Here is a 23,131-nt window from a genome sequence, read left to right on the forward strand (position 1 = left end):
ATTTGGAGTTTATAGAACCCACCGTAGATGGTATTAAAATGTTGTCGTTTACATGCGCTCCCACTGACTTGTTATTTTTAGTTTCAATGTAAGCATGCGTTCACACCTTTCCAACTGGAGATTCTGTTGGATTGTATTTTTTGTACTCTGTAGACAACAAAGTTAAACACCTCTTTGTGACCATCAATGGCTAAATTAAACTAAGTTAAACTACTAATAGTCTACTACTTATTTATTTGATCTTGAAGTAGTACTAGCTACCTACTACTGCTGATGGAAGAAAAATGTGTGTATCTTGGAGTTGACCTATCAAAGACACACAGGGTCAAGGTTATACCTAAGGACTTTCTTAAATAGAAAAATCACATGCCTAATGTACTTAAACCTAAAATTTATAGTACACAAATATATATTTTTCATTTACAAAACATAATAATTTAGGTTATTATGATTTTACAAATCAAATCTCTCTTTGTCACGATCCAGACCAATGTGAGTGACATCCACACTCACTATTAAAAAATTGCCGAAAAATGATGGACTGCGTCGCTTTTTTGGTCAAAATTGATGGAAAAACGACGTAGTCAAGTTCGCCGCTTTTCAAAAAGCGACGGACAGCGTCGCAAAAAAGTGACGGACAGCGTCGTTTTTTGATTATTTTTTTTAATATTGCGATGCGTTCGTTGCTTTTTTTTATATATTTTTTTAAATTTCCAAAAGCGACGCAGTCCGTTGCTATTTTTCATTTTATAATATTTTTGAATCTTGAAAAGCGATGGAAAAGGGGTCGCCGTCCGTCGCTCTTCTGGAAATTAAATTTTGAAAAACCCAGAAAAGCGACGGACAAAACCACCCTGTCCGTCGCTTCTTCTGCATTTTTTGACATCAGGAACTGGGTCCTCCTGCAAATTAAATTGAATTCAATTCAAATTAATTCAGCCCAATCAAACAAAATACATAATAAACATCTTACACAAAATATAAAGCAACAAACTTAAATTAATCTTCAAATATAGCAAAATCACAATTTAAAGACTTATAAAGTCTTTCAAAATTCGTTTCAAAATTTTAAAAACTTCATAAACTAAAGAGATATAAGCTAATCAGGGAGTGCATTCTATATAATCATCCTCCTCCTCACTGTCGTCATCAATGCCCTCGGCAGGGGACGATGTAGCTGTAGGTCGACGAGCGAGGTTCAACACTTGTTCTTGAATTTGCTGGACGGTCGCACTCATGTTTATTTGTTCATCTACTCTTCTTTGCTCAGACTCTTCCATTCCTGCTGTAAGTTTTGCTATTTGTGCCAACATACCAGCAATCGAAACACCGTCAAGTGCCTCAGCTTGATGTGACGATCCAATACCTTCTAAGCCTGACAAGAGTCGTCGTACATCGTTTCGAGAGTCTTGACCATAGACTCTACCCTTGTGTCCCCCCTACCACTTTTTCTGTCCAAATTTGAGTGGACAATTCAGGTGTCATTTGGACCAAACTATCTAGATTCTCATTCACGTACTGATGATAATCCCTCCTGTTTATTAAAAATACAAATTAGCATCAATATATATATATATATATATATTCATTATTCATATTAATTAAATAACTTACAATAGTTCGTTCGACCCTTTTCTCCACCCACACATTCGTATCCGACTCATTTTCTTTCTTTTTCACATGAGTCCTCTTGAAAACCTCCGATTCAAGGGGATTGTGCCCCATTTATTTTTCCTATAAATAAAAAATGAAATTTATAATGATATTAATCAACTAATTATTTATTTAAAAGTTTGAATTAGAACTTACCATCTCTCTTGTAAATTGTTCCATCGCTCTTTGCACCTCCGGTGTGCATCGAACCTTCCTTAAGACTGCCTCTAGCCTTTTTGGCTTTTTCGGACATCGCCTTGAACTTATCTGTGTTTCAATATTGGCGCAATTCATTAAAAACACAAGGTAACATCCAACTCGGACATTGGTCAGTATCCTGGGCTTTGTTTAGTCAATTAGAGAGTCTCGTGGATGCCCTCCTCTCAAATGTGGTCGCAATGACCATATTGTACTTCGGTTCCCAAGTACACACAGTCTGAAGAAAAATTGAATAGCGTTAGATAGTAAATAAAGGTAAAGTATACTAAAATTATTAAAGCTTAACTAAAAAAGTAAAGTATACCTTAAATTCATTATATATCGCCTGACGTATACTGTTTGGGATCTCACTCCAAGAGTGATAAGCCTGTGTAAAAAGTCTTTTCACACACTATTTTAAAGCTCGGGCAACATCCTTTGTAGTATGCCACCTGCAAAACACATAATAAACATGTTAGTTCATGAATAATTTATTAAAGTGTGAAAAATAAGTAAAATAAAGTAACAAATAGATAACAAAACAAACTTACGATGATCCATCCGGCTCAATCATGACTCTGCCAATCCTGTCCCTCTGTCCTAGTGTCATGACCCAAGGGTACCCCCTAGACGTTACATGGCACATGAGACCCCGAAAGGCACCATGTAAGCCACTTAGCATATCATAACATAAGTAAAGAACAATAAGGAGTAAAACACATTTCAAGTCTTAAAGTTCTTTCATAAAAACAAAGTAGAAGTCTAGACTTGTCTCAATTAGCCATCTATTACAATAGTTCAAATGAAAGGGGCATAGCCCATATAACATAGTTTGAAAATGAAACTCAAAGTGAAACTCTCGTCCTCGAATCATGAAGACTCACCATAAGCAAGGAGAATAGTCGAATCCAAGCTTGAACCAAATTATAATCGCCTTAAGAACCAGAACCTACACTTAAGAAAATGTAAAGAAATATGGGTTGGTACGAAAATGCACCAAGTATGATAGCCATGCATTAAAACCTTGAAAACATGCTAAAAAGGACATTTTAGTTGAATGCTTGCAATTTGCTAAGTCAAAGCCTCATTTTGAAGATAGTGGAAAAACATACATCATAAGCATAATCAACTCATAGATCATCATATAAAAAAGGAACATACCATAAATAACCTCAAAGCATACTTGTGCAATGTATAAGTGAGATCCCATAATCCTATCCATGCGAAGTAAAGATTCTTAAGTGACCATAGTCCATATCTCATATTCTTGTTCATATTAGTGTACTAGTGGGAATAAGCTTTAACCGACGTAGACCATGTGAGCTAACATGAAATCCGGTGTCTACCCCACACCGAAAATGGGTTGTTCTACTTACCTAAGGTAGAACCATACTCTTAGATTAAGTGGATCCACTAGCTAAAGACCTATGTGGGCACATAGTTATGGGATAAGGAGATTGCTACTAGAAACCCGGACTCAACTAAGGTATAAGGTTTCCATCTCATGAGATTTCACGCCTCGAGCCTACACCCTAGGCGGGACTGACACTCGAGAACCATTTCTGGCCCTAAGCGAACCCTTGGCCTGACTTAACTTATAGCGGAAGACTTAAATCATTGATACAAGGATTCAATGCATCTCTACTCAACTATTTAATAAAATAACTTAAAACATTTAAAGGTCAAACATTAGCCAAAATGGCTACTCAAGTCTCATAGCAAAACATCTGAAATACAAGTGACTAAAGAACTATAACTATCCATCTATGAAGCCTCTAAACAATGAGGGATGTCGGGACAAGACCCCAGATCATCCTAACAACTAAAGTACTAAAGCAATGTAAAAGGATCCCTCCGAAAAGCAATGAGCCTCACCAACTGACTATGAGTGCTCAATTGGATCAACGAGGCGCTGGATGCTGATCCTGGTTACCTGAGCCTGCATCATAAAATGATGCAGACCAAATCAGTACATTGAATGTACGAGTATGCGAGGGGAAAACTAAACATAACATAAGCTTGAAAGGAATCTGAAAGGAACACTTACCTTGGCTTTACTTAACTCATGAGTAACTCAACTCAAATGCAAAGTAAAACAACAATAATAGTGCAGTTTGTACATAGCATTTAAAAAAGTAGGTGACAACTCAATGTATTAAAGAAAAATACAATAGAAACTCAATTACATATAAAGTAATTTAATACTATGGGAGTTTCTCTAACCGACAACCACCACTATGAGCCTAAGTGATGATACAACGTCTTGCCCACGCTGCCAGAACTGTCCTATACTTTTTCATCATATAGAACGCCTTAAATAAGTGGATCCACTAGTCTATGCTAAAAAAGCACTAAGGAATCATCAAAAAAAGTATGATCCTTTTCTACCCATGATGACTACATGGTTTACGGAGACTTGAGTTATTATGAACTCGCGTCCCCATATCGGTGCTCAATACTACTCCCAAAATGTACTCAACTCATATGTTTTAAACAAAACTTTTCTTTGATTTGAGATAATTACTCAAAACTTAGCTTAAAAGCTTTCTTGGAAATCAGTGTTTCCTTTCTTAGTCAAATGTGAAAACATTTTAACTCTTGGGAATACTTAGTTCCCGTATAATCTTTGAAGAAATGAACTTTACTCTTATTCTTTACTCAACTTAAAGCTCAAGTCGTAAAACAAAGTTAAAATGTTTGTGGAAGACTTTTGAAAAACTTTATGAACTTCCCTTGACTTGACTCTTAACTTTCCTTGAATTGAAGTGTGGATTCAAGGTTCATGATCTCATATTTATGGATGATTTCATAATGTTTAGACGTACCTTAGAGTGTTGGAATCAACTAGGAAACATAGGTACTTTGCTAAAGAACTAGTATGGAAAGAAGGGGAAAAATGGGTGAACTGGCGTCCCTAGCGCTCTGAGAGGCGCGGGGCGCCAGAGCCAAAACTTCAAAACTAAAGTTGTGGCTCTCTGTATGGCACGTCGCCCTAGAACCCAAAGTTCAGACATTGAAGTGGGGCACTCTGGCTGGTGCGGCGCCCCAAACCCCTTCCCAGAAATCTCCAATTTTTCTCCTTCGTTTTTCAACTCTAAACCCTCTAATTTCACTTGGTTCTTTCCCCAAACACTTAGAATTGACTATATCATCAATATATGTATTCTACTCGAAAACACACCTCAAATCATGAATCAAACTCAATAAACTTCAACAACAAGAACCCACAAGATTTTGAACGAATTTTCATCAAGAACTTGTCATATTTGTTTTCAAAACTACACAACTTCGCTGAATTGAATCATGATTGGCGCATGGGTGAACTAACCCAATGCTATGTCATCTCACATACCTCGTAGGGATCACCCCTTGACGAAATCCATACACAATTCTCCAAGAAATCGACGAATCTTGAACTTTCTCCTCCTTTCTCTTTTTTTCTCTTTTCTCCAAGCCCTAGCGTGAACTTCCAATTTTCTAAACTGATCTAATTCTGATTAGACCCTAATTTAATTACCAAAAAATAAATAAAATAATTGGTTAAGGAAAAGACCAAACTACCCTTCCAAAATCTGGATTGGACTTTCTTTATCCAAACAGCCAAACTTCCAATGGTCATATCTCATTCATACGAATTTGGAATCACGCAAACTCGGTGGTGTTGGAAAGATAATTCCAAGAAATTTCCTACGGTATCTTGAAGCACACCTAAATCATCCTGAGCTAGGATTTATGGTCGTTTGAAGTTGACCCAAAACTCATTCTTAACTTAACTTAACCAATTTTCTAGATTTTTCATTCTTTCCAAAAAAATCAGTCTTTCTGATTCTAGCTCTTTCTAGTTCTTTCAAATAGCGAGGTGTTACAATATCTCCCCCTTGGATACATTCATTCTCGAATGAGATTACTCTTAGTAAGCTAAAGGTGTAACGTCTAACATTCAACTCAAACACCCAACAAGCAAATCTAACACATCAAGTATATAAATTAAAGAGTACTAAAAAGAGAATTAGTACCTTGGTCTGGAATTTCTCCGGGTTCAAAGAGATGTGGATATCTCTTCTTCATATCCTCTTCAGCTTCCCAAGTAGCTTTCTCAACAAACTGATTCCTCCAAAGGACTTTGACTGATGCTACCTCTTTTGTTCTCAACTTGCAAACTTGGCGATCTTGAATCTGAACTTGAATCTCTTCATAAGATAATCTATCCTTGATTCCAATATCTTCAGTTGGTATGATAAGTGAAGGATCTCCCATGCATTTCTTCAACATGGAAATATGAAATACCGGATGAACCACTGATAACTCTTGGGGTAGCTCTAACTCATAAGCTACATTGCCAATCCTCTTGGATATTCTGTAAGGACCAATATACCAGGGACTAAGCTTCCCCTTCTTACCAAATCTCATAACACCTTTCATGGGTGAAACTTTCAAGTATACCCAATCATCTACCTCAAACTCTAACTCCCTTCTCCAAACATTAGTGTAGGATTTCTGACGACTCTGCGATGCTTTCAACCTCTCTTGAATGAATTTCACTTTCTCCATAGCTTGATGAACTATGTCTGGTCCTATCAACCCTGCTTCACCAACTTCAAACCATCCAATAGGAGATCTGCATCTTCTCCCATAAAGAGCTTCATAAGGATCCATCTGGATGCTAGAGTGGTAACTATTGTTGTAAGCGAACTCAATGAGAGGTAGGTGATCATCCCAATTCCCTTTGAAATTAATCACACAGTCCCTCAACATATCCTCTAAGGTCAGAATAGTGCGCTCTGCTTGACCATCTGTCTGAGGATAAAAAATAGTACTTACGTTAACCTTTGAACCCAAGCCTTTCTGAAAAGATTTCTAAAATTATGCAGTAAATTGTGTACCTTTGTCTGAAATAATTGACACTCGCACCCCATAGAGTATAACTACCTCTTGAAGATACAACTTAGCATAATCTTCTGCTGAATGGGTAGTTTTTACCGACAAAAAGTGGGCTGATTTGGTCATTCGATCCACAATCACCCAAATAGAATCATGCTGCCTGCGAGACCTTGGTAAACATGTAATGAAATCCATATTGATCATCTCCCACTTCCATTCTGGAAGTTCTATATTCTGAGCCATACCACCGGACCTTGGGTTCTCTACTTTAACTTGTTGTCAATTTGGATACTTAGCAACAAACTCTGCAATGCCCTTTTTCATACTACTCCACCAATACACCTCTCTCAAATCTCGATACATTTTCGTGGAACCTGGATGAAAAGAATATCTGGAGCTATGAGCTTCCTCCATGATCCTTTCTTGGAGTTCATTCACCCTTGGTACACACAACCTACCTTGATACCTCAATACACCATCTCCCCCTTGTTCAAAAGCCAATATTTTTTGCTTATGAACATTTGCCTTTAATTCAAGCAAATAGGGTCTTAGTCTTGCTTCTCTTTTACTTCTGACACTAATGATGATTCAGCCCCATTCATCACCATAACTTCTCCTTCGGTGGAATCCATTAGTCGAACTCCCAATCAGGCAAGTCTATGTACATCTCTTGCTAGCTCCTTCTTATCTTCCTCAAATGGGTGGTTCTACCCATTGACAACCTGCTCAAGGCATCAACAACAACATTAGCCTTACCTGGGTGGTAAAGAATACTCATATCATAGTCCTTGAGTAATTCTAACCACCGCCTTTGTCTGAGATTAAGCTCTTTTTGAGTAAACACATACTGAAGACTCTTGTGATCGGTGAACACATCCACATGAAAACCATAAAGATAGTGGCGCCATATTTTCAAAGCAAATACTACGGCAGCCAATTCTAGATCATGGGTTGGGTAATTCTTCTCATGAACTTTCAACTGTCTGGAGGCATAAGCTATAACTTTGCCATTCTGCATTAACACACAACCCAAACCAAATCTAGACGCATCACAATACACAACAAAACCTTGAGTACCTTCTGGTAAGGTCAATACTGGGGCAGTAGTCAACCTCTTTTTCAATTCCTGAAAGCTTTTCTCACAAGCTTTAGACCATTGAAATTTCACTGTTTTCTGAGTTAACTTGGTCAAAGGGGATGAAATAGATGAGAACCCCCCTACAAACCTTCTATAATAGCCAGCCAAACCCAAGAAACTCCTAATGTCAGTTGGAGATGTGGATTTGGGCCAATTCTGCACTGTCTCTACTTTCTGGGTATCAACTTTAGTTTCCTCTCCAGACACAATGTGGGCTAAGAATGCCACATACTCAAGACAAAACTCACACTTAGAGAACTTGGCATATAAACTCTCTAATCCTTTAAAGTTTGGAGAATTATTCTGAGGTGACTAGCATGATCTTCTTCATTCCTTGAATAGATTAGTATGTCATCAATGAATACGATAACAAACATATCTAAATAAGGCTTGAATGCTCTATTCATAAGGTCCATGAATGCTGCAGGCGCATTGGTCAAACCAAAGGACATAACTAGGAACTCATAATAACCATAATGGGTCCTGAATACAATCTTTTGAATATCACATTCCGTTACCCTGAACTGATGGTAGCCTGATTTGAGGTCTATCTTAGAGAAACACGTAGCATACTGAAGCTGGTCGAAAAGATCATCAATTCTCAGAAGAGGATACTTATTCTTGATGGTAACCATGTTCAACTGGCGGTAGTCTATACACATCCTAAGGGAACCATCTTTCTTTCTCACAAATAAGACCGGAGCGCCCCAAGGTGAGACACTTGGTCGAATGAAAACCTTTATCTAGGAGATCTTTCAACTGCTCCTTCAACTCTTTTAACTCTGCTGGTGCCATTCTATATGGCGAAATAGATATAGGATGAGTATTTAGAAGAGTGTCTATACCGAAGTCTATTTCTCTCTCAGGAAGGAATCCGGGAATATCACCATGAAAGACTTCTGGAAACTCTTTTACTACTGAAACTGACTGAATAGAAGGTAATCTCAACACCTAGAGTTATTAACTCGAACTAAGTGATAGACACACCCCTTGGAAACTAACTTTCTTGCCTTAAGGTACGAAATGAAACGACCCTTAGGCACTACTGAACTGCTACTCCATTATATAACTGGCTCATTAGGAATTTGGAACCTAACAACTCGAGTTCTACAATTAATGGAGGCATAACAGGCATGAAGCCAGTCCATACCAAGAATGACATCGAAATCTACCATGTCTAACTCAACTAAATAGGCCATGGTGTTCTTGTGATTGATGGAAATGACACAATCACGATATACTCGCTTAGCTAGAATAGACTCCTCAACAGGTGTAGAAACACAAAAGGGTTCACAAAGTTTCTCAGGAAGAACATCAAGATTATTTGCAACATAAGGAGTCACAAAATATAAACTTGCTCCTGGGTCTAGCAAAGCATAAACATCAATAGTAAAGACTTTGATCATACCAGTGACAACATTTGGAGAATTCTCTTGCTCTTGACGACTAATGATCGCATAAATGTGGTTTGATCCTCCGCCAGTACCGAAAGTAGCTCCTATAGGTGCAGCCCTGTCTGGTGGAGCAACTGATGAAGATTAGGCTCTATTGCCCTGATTTCCATTTCCTTGCCCGTTCTTACAGAACTTTTTCAAAAAATGACTGTTCTGACCACACTTGAAACAACCAGTGGAGCCATCACGACACATCCCTAAGTGGTTCCTACCACACTTAGCACATGCATGAGGCTTACTACCCCCTTGTGCCATACTACCTTGAGAATATGTAGGTTTAACTCTAAAACTCTGACTATTGTACTCACATTTACTATTTGGTGCTGGTGCACTAGCAGATGATGGAGTAGGTCCTTTCTGTTTTCGTTGGAAGGAAAATCAGTTCGCATTACTCTTTTGCTACCCGAACTCATTTCTTGATGTCTTAGCCTCTTATTCTTAAACTCTTCTCTATCCCTCAGCTTGTCCTCCTCAACTCGTTGCACATGGATCATTAGCCTCGCTATGTCCATAGCCTCTATCAGCATAGCTACCTTGCCTTCCTTGCTTGACAAGTGAGACAACCCAACAACGAATAAACTCATCCTGCTCCTCATATCCGCAACCATCTCTGGAGCATATCGGGAAAGTTGGGTGAGCTTCAAACTGTACTCATGAACACTTAGTGAATCCTGTTTAAGGGTGAGAAACTCTCGTACCTTGGCCTCTTTCAATTCTCAGGGAAACAAACGCCCCAAGAAGGCCTTCTTAAAACAAGCCCAACTCGCAGGTGGTGCTCCCTCAGCTCTATCCTTCTTCCACCGATCAAACCAAGTCCTAGCAATATTCTTTAGTTGATATGTAGCTAGTTCTACTTGCTCAACATCAGCAACGTGCATAACTTCAAATACCTTTTGCAGCTCCTCAATAAAGTTCTCCGGATCCTCAGTAGTACTTGAACCAGTGAAGCTTGGAGGATTCATCCTCAAGAACTCTCGGATCCTCGAAGTATCAACCACTTCCTGTCTAGCTCCTCTTTGTTTTCCAACCTGGTTTGTCACAGCTTGGCTCAACATTTGAATCGCTTCCCTGAACTCAGCATTTGTGACTTCTCCTTGGGGTTGCACTTCAGGTGCATTAGGTACCCCTTGCTCCTCAACGTTCCTCCTAGCAGGACGACCTTAGACAACTCTTCGTGCATGCATGATTAACTAAAAGACATGAACAATAACGAATTAGAAGAAACTTTTTTAGAGATCAAACTCTAACGCACGAAATAAGTGAGGTAATTTCCTAAGTGTTGCAGCCTCCTAATTATAGATGTGGGCGCTTCACACCGATAACTAGGACTCTACAGACACGACTTCATAGACTCCCTAGGAATCTTGAACTTTGGGCTGTGATACCAAGTTTGTCACGCCCCGAGCTTACACCCTGGAAAGGTCTGGCACTTGAGAACCATTTCTGGCCCCAAGCAAACCCTTGACCTGGCTTATCTTATAGCGGAAGACTTAAATCATTGATGTAAGGATTCAATGCATCTCTACACAACTGTTTAATAAAATAACTTAGAACGTTTAAAGGTCAAATATTCAACTTGGCCAAAGTGGCAATTCTAGTCTTAACATAAGAAATAACAATGTAAACACAACAGAACTACCAATTGTCTATGAAACCTCTAAAATAAGGAGGGATGTCGGGATGTTATACCGTGAGTTTACGGTATTTTTGATACATTTCACTTAAGAGTTGTGTGTGTCTAGGGCCATTTTGTAGTGGAAATAATGTTTTTGTGTCATGTTTGCAGGAAATAGGCTTGGACGCGATTGAGTGAGATGATACCTGAAAAATCTGCAGAAGTGGCCACCCAAGAAGGGACCTATGGACCGTAGGTCCTATGACGGTCTGTCGATGGTAGGCGTAGATGGGAGCATCAGGGAAGTCTGACTATGTGTGGAACTACGAACAGACCTACGAGCCATCCTGCACGTCCGTAGAAGGTGTTTAGAGAGTTGAAGTTCTAGTACTTGATGAAAATCCTAAGTGTGGAGCCATAGAAGAGGACCCACGGACCGTAGGTCAACCTATGGTCCGTCCTGCACGTCCATCAGTGATAAACTGAGAGTTGAATGTTCCAGCTGCTGTGGAAAAGTTCCAAGTGTTGACCAACGGAGGGGACCTACGGACCGTAGGTCGACCCACAGTTCGTAGGTCGAGTCGTCGATCAAAACCGCGACCAGAAAGTTTATTTCCTTATTTTGTTTAGGATATGTTTTTCTATAAATAGGGTATGTAAACCTCATTTTTGGCGGTAAGACATTATTGTTTACTTTTATTTCTTGATATTTTCTTGGGAATTAACTTTCAAACTTTGGCAATTTGATTTCCGGATTTTGGTTTATGAGATTTTTGCTTTGAAATTCAATTGTAGATTATGGGTTTCTTCTACTCTAAACGTAAGTTCATGAATTCTCTTTACAAAAATATGAATTGTGTTCTTTCAAGCATGAGTAACTAAATCCACAACTAGGGTTGTGTGAACCATGAGCAATTAACAAAGTATGAATAATAACTAAGTAATTCTTGAATAGTGTTCATGCATGTATTGTTAATTCTTTCGCTTAGAAGTCTTTTTTAAACGGTGCACAACGTTAGAACTCGGCTCGTTGCTACTTGCCGGAACAAGGAGGTAGTTAAATGAGAAAAAGAATTAACAACAAAGATTTAGTGTGATACTATCTAATAGTCTAATGTCAATTGGTGCGAGGGTGAAAACTAAGCCATACATTGATGTGATGTCTAATCTGAGGTAAATGTAAGGGTTAGTAAAGTATACACACGTAGTCAGACCAATGTGCAGGGTGACATTTCCTATTTGGAGGACCAATCACTTAGGGATATCTATCTTACCATCTTTGCATGTAAAACACTAGGAAATGATTACTATTATTAGGATTACCGCATTAAAAGCTTATGGGGAACACATACACCCTAGTCTCTCTCTCATTGATAACAACAAAGTTTGAATCTTGCTTACTTGATACTTAAACAACAATCAGTTATTTGCTTACACAAATCCCCCCTTTAATTACTTGTTTTCGAAAATAGTTTGACTAAAGGAATATAATAGTGAGTTAAGTTTAAGGCTGAACCATATTCCTTGTGGAATCGACCCCAACCTACAAGTTGGGTTCTTTATTTGACAACGATCGCTTATACTTCTTTAGGGAGGTGTAATTTGAGAGTATCAAATTTTGGCACCGCTGCCGGGGAATAAGGCTTTTGGATTAAATTTAACTACATTATTGAAATTTAGTCAATTATTTACTGATTTTACATTTTATTTTGTTTTTGTTTTCTACAGGTTTCTATTCTAGTGTATACCAAGTACACGGAGTCGAGGCGAACCATTGACCCTCTATGATCTAGAGTTGAGCAAAACTTTGAAAAAAATGAATAGTCAAGGGGACCAATTCAATCCAATCGGAGAGAATCTTGATGATGGAGGACAATTGCAGCCTCCTGGGGTTGTTAATGTGCAAGCTCAGGTTCATGGTGGAAATCTTATCGGAGATGCATTGAGGGTGCAGAATCCACCAGAGCCAAGGTTGCGTGATAACTACAGGGTTGACTTCAATGCAGTTGAATCAGAAGGGCCCATTGTTCTTCCTCCTCTCCCTCTAGGGCATACATTTATGGTGACCAACAGTCTTATACAGATGCTTACAGCGAGAGGGTTGTTTTCTGGGCACATGGCTAAATTGAGAAGTATCTGTAAGAGTTGTGTGGGGCGACCGAAGTTGGATATGGATGTCATAGGGTTGAGAGTCTTCCCTCTATCATTGACTAGTGATGCTGCTGTGTGGTTTGCTGAGCTTCCAAATAATTCAATCCATACATGGGACCAATTTCATAGAGTATTTATGGCAAAGTACTTCCCAGTGTCTAAGAAGCTTAACCACAAGGACAAGTTGAATAATTTCGTTGCACTACCTCGAGAGTCTATGAGCAGTTCTTGGGATAGATTCACTGCGTTTATTAGAAATGTTCCGAATCACCACATAGATGATGAGTCATTGAAAGAGTATTACTACAGAGGGCAGGATGACAACGACAAGGCTGTGCTATATACTATCGCTGGAGGATCCTATGGTGAGTGCACTTTTGAGGAGATCGCTGAGAAATTGGAGAAGATTTCCCAGAATAATAAGGCATGGAGCACTAGAAAAGCTAATACTGGAAGAAACACATTCGTTGTTCAAGCCACACCAGATCAATCTAGTGATGACATTCGTGAGGAGACGGCTCAGATGAGGACATAACTTGGTTTGGTACTAAAGAATGTGACTGGAGGTGCAGAGAAGGTGAATGCGGTAAACTATCTGACTAGAACTCCACTACCACCAGTTGAGGAATGCTACTATGAGAGGGATGCTTATTTGATGAATGATCAGACCGGAGGTTTCCAAACCAACGCCCAAGGTTCCAACTTGGATAATTGGCGCTAGGGTCAAGGAAACCAAGGTCGGAACTATGGAAACTATAATAGAGGAGGAAACTATGTCCGCGATGGGAACTACAATCGTGATAACAACTACAACCGAAACAACTATGGTAACAAAAATGAGAGAGTTAGGCCTTATGTTCCACCTGCGAATCGGGAGTCTAGAAATAGAGAAGTTGGGGGTAGTATGTCACGTGTAGAGGATATGATGCAAAAGATGGTGAAGAGGTTTGATACTATTGATCAGATTGTGAAGGAGAAGCGCACGGAGTTGTCCGAGATTGGTCATAAAGTTAATGCCCATGCAGTGTCGATAAAGAAACTTAAGCAGCAGTTTAGACAGTTGTCTGCTATTGTGAACACACGCCAGCCGGGCACACTTCCTAGCAACACCACCCAGAATCCAAAACATGATGGGCATTTTATGGCGATCACGACTCGGAGATGAAAACAAACTATTGAGATACCGATGCCATCTGATATTGAAAAAGTGGTAGAAATAGATACGGATGAGATTGAGGTTACTGGAGAGATGAAGGATGCCGCAGAAAAAGAAGCTGAGTTGACTTAGAAAGTTGTCCTTATGTCTAGGCCTCCACCTCCTTTCCCACAGAGATTAGTGCAAAAGACTGAAGAAGGAAAATACCACAGGTTTATAACTATGTTGAAACAGCTTTCCATCAATGTCCCGTTGATAGAAGCTTTGGAGCAAATGCCTGGGTATGCAAAGTTCATGAAGGACTTGGTGACCAAAAAGAGGGACGCCAGTTTTGAGAATGAGGAGAGGTTGCAGCATTGTAGTGCTATTTCTACGAGGTCACTGGTACAACAGAAAGAGGATCCTGGAGCTTTCACTATTCCTTGCACCATCGGGAAGATGCACTTTGCGAAAGCTTTGTGTGATTTGGGTGCCATCGATTTATAAGAAGTTGGGTTTAGGAGCTCCAAAATCGACTGTGATGCGACTACGCATGGCCGATAGAATTGTGAAAAAGCCCATTGGAGTTCTTCAAGATGTCCTTGTGAAAGTGGGGTCATTCATTTTTTCGGCAGATTTTGTGATACTTGATTGCGAGGTTGACTTTGAGGTCCCCATCATCTTAGGGAGACCATTTCTTGCTACTGGGCATGCCTTAGTTGATATGGAGATATGGAAGATGAAGTTCCAACTGAATAAGGAGGATGTGACCTTTAACATTTGTAAGTCTATGAGGCAGGAAAGTGATATTAAACCGGTATCTGTGGTGAGTCACCTTTTTGAAAAAGGTGTTAAAGTGTCTAGTAAGGAGAAGTTAGGGGCAACCTTGTGTACAACGAAAAAACATCAATATCAAAAGACAGAAAAGTGCAAGCTAGCTCCTGGGGATCTGGTGTTATTGTTCAAATTAAGGCTGTGCTGTTTTCCTGGCAGATTCAAGTCCCAGTGGACCAGACCATTCAGAGTGACCCAAGTGTCCCCACATGGAGTGGTTGAGATTGAGAAAAGGAGTGGGACAAGGTTCAAGGCCGACCACCGGAGGATAAAAAGCTACATGGGAAATTGCAGAGTGTACAAGAAGTAATCGAGGCCTATTATCTTGATGAAATCTGAGTAATCAAGGGGCCTACGTCGTGCCGCAACGTTAAATCAAGCGCTGCTTGGGAGGCAACCCTAGATGTACAATCTAGCCAACTATAGGTGTTTCTTTTCGATTTAAGAGTTTTCTTCTTTTCTTTTAATTTCTATTACTCTTTAGATAGGTGTTTTATTTTTGTATTAGTGTTGGCTAGATATATATTAGGGTCTGTGTCTAAAAAGTTTCCATAAAATGTAAAAAGAAAGTCCTAATGGTTGCTACATGTGTAGAGGCGAAAGGCAAAATCTACAGAGAGACAGTTGTGCAGAGGTCTATGAACCCCATTGACGGTCTATGGGTCTATCCACGGACCGTGAATGGCGTCCGTAGACCCCAGGTAAGTTTTCTAAAAATTGTAAGTGTCAGAGTGACCTGCGGTCCGTAGGTCGACCCACGGACCGTTGACGGGGTTTCGTGGGTCCAAAACCTAGGGTTTGCCCAACCTGACCCGGACACCTTATAAAATAAAACCTCTCATTTTTTATTCATTCCCCACATTCAAAACTCCATCCCAACCGTTTTTTAACCTTTTCTCTCCCACAATCACTCCATTTAATCCTAATATCCCACAGATCAAGTCCCCATTCATCTCCTAAATTCCCTAATCATCCTTCTCCCTTCCAAATCCCTCATCTCCCTTCCCCAACGATTCCACAGTCCGGGTTCGATGTCAAAGGCTTGACAAAAGGGTCCAGAAGCTTATTGCAATCACACACGCACCATTGTTGTATACTTGTAAGGCATGCTGATTTCTCCTGAACTTTGAAATTGTTCATAGTTTCCTTTTGAAATCACAACAATGAACTTGACCTTGGATTGTTAATTTTGTGTTTGTATGTGAAAGTATATGCTAGAACACTCTTGGTATGATGGTAGGTGAGTGTGTAATTACTTAAAACTGAATAACTTAAGTTCATAGGCTGGATTGGAAGTTTTGACTTAGGGTTTATGGGTATCGGTGTGATAAATTGTGAAATTCAGTAAAATTGGAACCCTAAGGATGATTAACTACCATATTACTTGTTGAAATGTATGTATAGGCCTAAGTTGTTTAAAATTGGTAAAGAAAAAGGTTTGAAATAAGTGAACCATCTGAAAACCTGGCACAGACTGACCCACAAGACCCCGTCTAAGGACCGTAGGTCAGTGTACGGATCGTAGATCGAGTCGTGGGTCAGAAGCACACAATATTTTTGCTAAGTGTCGAACCATGGTGTTGACTACGGTCCGTCGTTCCATCGACGGACTGTTCTGCACATCCGTGGTTCCAACATCAGAGACCCAATTTTGTGTACTCTGACCTACGGAGGGGACCTACGAACCGTAGTTACACACCGTGGGTTTGCAGTTCGGCTACTGCCCTGAATTTTTTTTGTTTTTTGTTTTGATTTGTTTCTTGTTCTAAAATTCTTCCAAATGTTTTATTTGATTATTTTGGTACTAACTAAGCTTCTATAGGTACCATGACACCCAAGCAAGTTCCGACCTACGCCGCAAAGGAAAAGTCAAAATCTGTGGCTCCCTCTTTCAGGCTGATCGATGAGGATGAGGATGTGAAGTACGTTCCACCTCCTACCAGGACATCCCCCACTGCTCCACTCACGACACGAAATCGAGCTCAGCAGGTGAGTACCGATGTGGTCACTGCCCCACAGTCTGATGAGGGGGCCACACCGATCGGATCAGTGACCGACTCTAAGTCCTCATTAAGCTCCGGCTCCAGTTCTAGTGGCATCACCACCTCGTCTTCTGAGGCTAATAGTGCGGATGACATCCCAGTGCCCCCAGTTCTGAGCCTATACAAGTTTCTGAGGAGCCTAATCGATAGTGTATGGAGGTCCAATATAACTTATACAGAGATTTCCACATGCTAAATGAGAATGATAAGATGGCTCGACTAGTCACCGATGAGCGCCGGGTTCTCACAGGTAGCCTTTACACCGCTCTAGTCATTGAGGGGCTATTCCATAGACACATGTGTGAGTGGATGACATATTACCCAGGCATGTATAGTGAGGAGATAGTCAAGGAGTTTTATGCCTCATATGCCGCCACTATTAGAGGGTCCGTCGCCAAAAAGGCCAAGCCCACAGCTCAGCCTCCACTTGAGGCCACACTAGTTCAGGGTTTTTCTGTGGACATCTCTGAGACCACCCTTTGCAGGTTCATATATGGCCCGAACCACACTCTGCCCATCAATACAACAGAGTTTGACTATCGGATGGGCATCATCCAAAGTGGAGCATTTAGAGAGATGCCGAGCATCGGGAGTCACTTATTAGGTGGTTGGAACGAGACCTTGCCACAGATGGGGAGCGTGCAGATTGAGTCCAGACCCTGAATTTGGGTATTATGAAGGTGACCCTGACCTTTGCCGCTAAATTTTTCTGGTTACTAGTGTGTAACCGTGTGTCCCCTACTCAGGCAGATAATGTGCTCACATGGGATCGTGCGGTGATGGTTGCAGCTATGGTTGCCGGTTTAGAGTTAGATTTCGGCCACATACTGATTATGGTGATTCATGAGATGGCCTTCAAGGCCACCACCACTTTTCCCTTCCCCTGCCTCATCTTCCAGCTTTGCAGGGACTCCGGTGTACCTGTGTGGCACTGTGACCGGTTGCTTCAGGCCACCAAGACTCTTGATATCGACATTATTTGGGATAAGGCCAATATAGCTACACCTCACAGGGAGCTACAGGTTGAGGAGCCACCATTGGGCGATGATCTTGTAGCAGATGTGGAGAAGATGTAGGTTGATGACCCTGCCCTTCCTGCCACTATAAAGGATACCCAGGCTCCTCCATCACCGGCTGCCAGTCAGGACCCTACCTCATCCAGAGCCACGCCTTCTTCAAGGTCCACCGTCGTCCCTCTAGCCCGATTCTAGAAGCTAGAGACACATATGGCCACTCTACTTCAGCATGTGAAGCCATGGATGCAGCGGTCGATAGCGGAGGCCTAGGTGAGGGTCGAGCAGAGGATGGAGAAGATGATGGACCAGAAGGTCTAGGCCGTTAATAATCACATGTATGCCTTTGATTTGCGAGTCCTGGAGAGGCCGATCCCGACCATTGATGTGACCACCTTCCAGCAGTAGTTGGCGAGCTTCTGTGCTGATATTGATGCACTTCTAGTTCCCTCAGAGACTGAGTCAGAGTCCGCCCCTATAGTCATGGAGGAAGATAGGGTGTTGGCAGTCTTCTTTGGTGATACTGTACCACCACCTTATTCTTCCCGTGCTGCTGGGAAGCATCCCCGCTCCGATCGTACTCTAATGATGTTAAGGCTCAAAGATCGAGAAAGAGCAGCAGACTGAGGTGGCTCGGAGGGCATCCATTGTTGATGAGGAACTTAGACAGTAGGGGGTCAGAGAGGTTGGAGTTGGCCCATCTAGCGGTGTGAGCACTACTGAGTGTGCTGTGAGAGTTGATGTGAGAACTATTGAGGGTGCTATGAGAGTTGATGAGAGCACTACTGAGAGTGTTGGGATAGTAGATGGGCGCGCTACTGATGGCGTTCCGAGTGTTGATCCAGCGGGTTCCGGGAAACCGAACCCACCCGCTTCTTGAGTGGTCTTCGGTGCATATGCGCCACAGGATGCTTCACCCGACCCTTTGCTTTTTACTTTTTGTGCATTGGGGACAATTGCACTTTATTTTGTTGGGGATGGGGTAAATGGATTGTGAGTGATAAGGTGAAGTCTGAGTAACCCAACTCGTAATCCTCTCTTGGGGTTTTCTTGCCTGTGTTCTTTTCCGCTGTTTAATTTCTGTTGAACCGGTATGTTTAGGAATGTATGTGTAGGAGTAAGTAGAAAAATGAAAGCATGATGGCATGAAAAACATGAGAAAAATGATGTCTGTCCATAAATGTTGAAATGTGCTAGATCTATATTCTCGATGAGTTGAATGTGTTGGATCTCAATGTGACATGATAAGAACCGATTTTACCTCATGACTTAGGCTAAAACTTGAATTTGGTAATCTGATAATGAAACAATGTGCCAAGAGTGTGTGAGAAACGTCGAATGTTCAGACAGTATGTGCCAATATAGAACTTGCCCCGTTGGTCAGGCTAAGATGATCTAGGCTAGAAGTTGGGAAGTGATCATAGGCCCTTGTTCAAATTAGTCCACTTAAACCTAAAATGATCCAACCAAATGAAATCAATGCTCTCTTAAATAGACCATTTCTTTTGATTCACCTAACTCACCTTCCCTAAAATAATTGTCTTGGCCCCGGTCCTCCTTGGACTTGTGCACCTTGACTTAGGCCAAAACCTAAGTTGAGGGTGGCTAATGCAAAAAGTTACCTTGATCTTGGCCCTAGTCCAACATCGGATATTGTGCACCTAAACAAATGTAAAACCCATAAGTTGAGGGTGGCTATGAAAGAGGAAACTAAAAGAAAAAAGGGTATGAAAGGAGTTTTGTGTTGAAAAGAGAAAAATAAAAGATAGAAGAGGATGTGACTTTGTGCAAAAGAAGCAAAGAGATGATAAATAAAAGTGCTAAAAGAAATAAAGAAAGATAAAGTGAATGAAAAAAGAGAGAGAAGAAAGTGAAAAATAAGAGATACAAAGTCAAAAGTGACATCCATGTTGAAAAGAGTCAAGGGAAAGAAAGCAAAATGAAAGGATGTCAAAAATAATATTGGAAATAATATTTTTGTGTCATGTTTGCAGGAAATAGGCTTGGACGCGATTGAGTGAGATGACAGCTGAAAAATCTACAGAAGTGGCCACCCATGAACGGACCTACGGACCGTAAGTCCTATGACGGTTCGTCGATGGTAGGCGTAGAAGGGAGCATCAGGGAAGTCTGACCAAGTATAGAACTACGAAGGGACCTACGGACCATAGGTCGACCTGCGGGCCGTCCTGCACGTCCGTAGAAAGTGTTCAGAGAGTTGAAGTTCCAGTACCTGATGAAAATCCTAAGTGTGGAGCCACGGAAGAGGATCGTCAACCTACGGTCCGTCCTGCACGTCTGTTAGTGATGAACTGGGAGTTGAAAGTTCCTGCCGCTGTGGAAAAGTTCCAAGTGTTGACCAACGGAGGGGACCTATGGACCATAGGTTGACACACGGTCTGTAGGTCTAGTCGTTGATCAATACCGCGTCCATAAAGTTTATTTCCTTATTTTGTTTAGGACATGTTTTTCTATAAATAGGGTATGTAATCCTCGTTTTTGGTGGTTAGACATTATTGTTTACTTTTAGTTCTTGATATTTTCTTGGGAATTAACTTGCAAACTTTGGCAATTTGATTTCCGGATTTCGGTTTAAAAGATTTTTGCTATGAAATTCAATTGGAGATTACGGGTTTCTTCTACTCTAAACGTAATTTCATGAATTCTCTTTACAAAAATATGAATTGTGTTCTTTCAAGCATGAGTAACTAAATCCACAACTAGGGTTGTGGGAACCATGAGCAATTAACAAAGTATGAATAATAACTAAATAATTTTTGAATAGTGTTCATGCATGTATTGTTAATTTTTTCGCTTAGAAGTCTTTTTAACACTGCGCAACGTTAGAACTCGCCTCGTTTCTACTTGCCAGACAAATGAGGTAGTTAATGAGAAAAGAATTAACAACAAAGATTTAGTGTGTTACTATCTAATAGTCTAATGTCAATTGGTGCGAGGGTGAAAACTAAGCCATACATTGATGTGATGTCTAATCTGAGGTAAAGGTAAGGGTTAGTAAAATTTACATACGTAGCCAGACCAAGGTGCGGGATGAAATTCCCTATTTGGAGGACCAATTACTTAGGGATATCTATCTTACTAACTTCACATGTAAAACACTAGGAAATGATTACTATTATTAGGATTACCGCGTTAAAAGCTTATGGGGAACACAAACACCCTTGTTTCTCTCTCATTGATAACAACAAAGTTTGAATCTTGCTCACTTGATACTTAACAACAATCAGTTATATGCTTACACAAATCTCCCGCCCCCTCTTTAATTACTTGTTTTCGGAAATAGTTTGACTAAACGAATATAATAGTTAGTTAAGTTTAAGTCTGAACCATATTCCTCGGGGGATTGACCCTAACCTACAAGTTGGGTTCTTTATTTGACAACGATCGCTTATACTTCTTGAAGGAGGTGTAATTTGAGCGTATCACGGGACAATACCCCCAATCATCCTAACAACTAAAGTACTAAAGCAATGTCAAATGACAGCTATATCGACTAGCCAATAAGGGTCGTATAATCCAAAATCAGTTAGTAAATTTTCAGGTGTATGGTCTCCAAATGCTGCATTGCAAAAACAGCCATAGAGCATGTAGAAAACTGTTTTTACTGATACACAAATTAGAGTTGCATTTTTCATTGTTTTGGCTTCTGAGGGTGGGGATTTAAATGATTGTATCCTGTATTATATAGGAAATTACTATGGCATCAAGTTAAACTACGAGGAATGCATGAAAAATGCTCCATATCGTTACCTGAATCTCCATAAGGATGAGGGAGTAAGAATTGGCAAAAGCAATAGCTCACAATGCTTATAAAATTCTCCAAACTTTTTGTATTTCAGTCACAGTTCCAATGCTAACTCCAATTAAACTTCATCCAATTATTTAGTTTCTTCAAATAAAAAAGGTACATAAAAGTTAGAACTTGCAATGTTTCCCGGACCCTCCAAAAATGTAGCAATAGTAGGCTAGAAGGTGACAAACCTGCTACTTGAGCAATGCCTAAACCTAGACCGATCGTCCAGTAAGTGAAAGACATTACAACAACAACAATTGAAAGCCGTCAAATTTGATCAAAATATGGAATTTATGAGAAGATGGATTTCTATTACTCCAAATACGATGTAATAAGTAACAAAAGAGAATAAAAGCATAACAATAGTATTTACAAACCTGTGCATCAATGGTAGTCCCAGAATGTGAGGAGTCATAGCTTGGTTTGGCATGTAGTGCCACAGATGGTCCTTGGGAGCTGGTTGTGGGTACCAAACATCTCCACTGTATCCTAAATTTGGGGGAAAATAACCAAAAGAAAGCACTCAATATAGTTTTGAAGTATTTCTTTCTTCAAAGGATTCGGCAATTCAACAAGATATGGAACTACTTCCAAATTTCGATAAAATATATTGAAGAAAAGAAATAAGCAAGAATTAAATAAAAAAAATATAATGATGTGTTCAATTGATATTAAAGTTGAGGGCTCATCTCTGGATGATGTGTTCAGGTTATGTTAAAATACCTGCAATATGACCGTTGTTACAAGCATCAACAACTGCTTGAGTGTCCATAATTGCTCCTCGAGCATTGTTTATAATTAGAACTCACTTCTTCAACTTTGCGATTCTTTTCTTGTCAAACATTTCCCTGGATCACATAGTTAAAATTGTGAGCAATTTGCGATATAGCACATGGAAATAAACAATGACCTTAGTGATATGAGAAGAGTGATGTATGGACAGAAACAACTCTTACATCTCCAAGAATCTTAAAAATACTTCATTGGCAATCATATTATTCTGGCAACACAAGTTGCTTAGAACATCTATTATCCTATTGATAATACAAGTTGTGTGAGATCAAGGTGGAGAGGAAATTAAAGGACTCAAGCAGGCAGCTACAACAGTAAGTCATTTTGTTTCTTTCTAGAGAGTTTTCATCATACTTGATGTTCCTACTTAACAATCATTCATTAGCTTACAAACATTATAATTTAAAAATG

Source organism: Solanum tuberosum, unplaced genomic scaffold, assembly GCF_000226075.1.
Source record: "Solanum tuberosum cultivar DM 1-3 516 R44 unplaced genomic scaffold, SolTub_3.0 scf00396, whole genome shotgun sequence".
In the NCBI taxonomy this organism is placed as follows: Eukaryota; Viridiplantae; Streptophyta; class Magnoliopsida; order Solanales; family Solanaceae; genus Solanum; species Solanum tuberosum.